The sequence below is a fragment of the Talpa europaea genome (assembly GCF_964194135.1).
Source record: "Talpa europaea genome assembly, chromosome: 13".
Classification (NCBI taxonomy): Eukaryota; Metazoa; Chordata; class Mammalia; order Eulipotyphla; family Talpidae; genus Talpa; species Talpa europaea.
In genome coordinates this window covers 34,477,196-34,478,531 of record NC_140080.1, presented here as the reverse complement: position 1 = coordinate 34,478,531, position 1,336 = coordinate 34,477,196, and the positions used below count along the sequence as shown (strand labels likewise).

Here is a 1,336-nt window from a genome sequence, read left to right as displayed (position 1 = left end):
AAACACGAGGCAAGAAACGACAATAATGAGAAATGTGTGCAGGCCTGATTTGGTCATTTTGATAAAGCCATCTTCTCAAATGTCATCTGCTTCAAATTCCTGGAAATCTTTTTCTTCAGTTCATCAAATGACATGTAGGTCCAGTCAGGTTGTGATACTTCAGATGTGTTGCATGAACCCAAGAATCTATTTCCTGAAGTTTGCTTGCACAGTGTTTTGTTAGCAGTACTTGATGGAGTCCTTTCCAGTGAGGTTGAAGAAAGTTTCCCTAATAGACAAAATCTCCAGGGTATAGAATGTGTTGCTCCAATTCTAGTCTCCCTGGAGTGCTGTCTGAAAGGTTTGATTAGAATATGGCAAAGTTGCGGGTTGCTTTGTTCTTTAAGTTCTTTTCCTTATTCAGTATGTTAATGAGAGGAATGTCTGTGCTGCTGTGGCAAGAAAAGATGGCAGAGTGAGTGCTAGCCAGGTTTTAGATATTCATCTGGCTGCAGAGCCAAAAATTAACTAAGGGAAAGCAGGTGTGAAATGCTCTGCAGCAGAGATGTACACTTCCCTTTTGACTTAGATTATGACTTTTCAACGGAATTATGATGACAGAATATACAGTTACCCAGCATGTGTTCCTCTTCTCCCTCCTGTTGCTCAGGGTGTAGTGCCCTCAAAATGCCAGTGTGTATCAGGAAACACATCACAAAGGGGCAAAAATGGCTTCAAGTCTAAGAGTTGACAGCAAGGATCTTCCAAATCTGGAAAGCTGAAAAGAGATGACCTTCAGACTATTAAGAAGCAGCTGGCCCAGATTCTCTACTGGAAAGCCTGAAAAGAAACAGAGCAATCAGGGAGTAGAGATGAAGAATGATAAGTCACAAAAGGAGCAGAGTAGTAGCTCCCTGAAACAGGATGAGACTAATGTGAAGATGGAGTCTGAGGGTGGAGCAGATGACTGTTGAGGAGGGCCACCTATTGGGTGATGATGAAGATGAAGCTGGGGGATGACCAGCTGGAGCTGATTAAGGAAGATGGAAAAGAAGCTGAGGAAGGAGAGGATGACACAGATAGCACCAATGGCCAGCATGACTCTTAAGCACATAGTGGAGTTTAGAAATCTTATCCCATTATTTCTTTACCTAGGCGCTTGTATAAAATCAAAAAGTTCACTAGATCCTCTCCCCTGTATCCTTCCACATGCTCACTGTTCTCCCCAACTTTGTCCTTCCCATGTTCGTTAATTCATATTGCCCTGTACCTAGACCCATTTTCACTTCCTTTCATGTTCCTAGTAATTGTCTTGCCCTGTAATTTTTGCTTTTTTTTTTTTTAGAGGCATGTTTTT

General features: G+C 41.9%; 1 pseudogene across 1 annotated transcript; it reads left to right on the top strand.

Annotated features, from left to right (window-relative positions):
• Positions 1 to 340: 340 nt before the first annotated feature.
• On the top strand, positions 341 to 1,087 carry LOC311182697 (heterogeneous nuclear ribonucleoproteins C1/C2-like; annotated as a pseudogene). Its single transcript has one exon. The product of its transcript is annotated as a heterogeneous nuclear ribonucleoproteins C1/C2-like (transcript).
• The last annotated feature ends 249 nt before the right edge of the window (positions 1,088 to 1,336 follow it).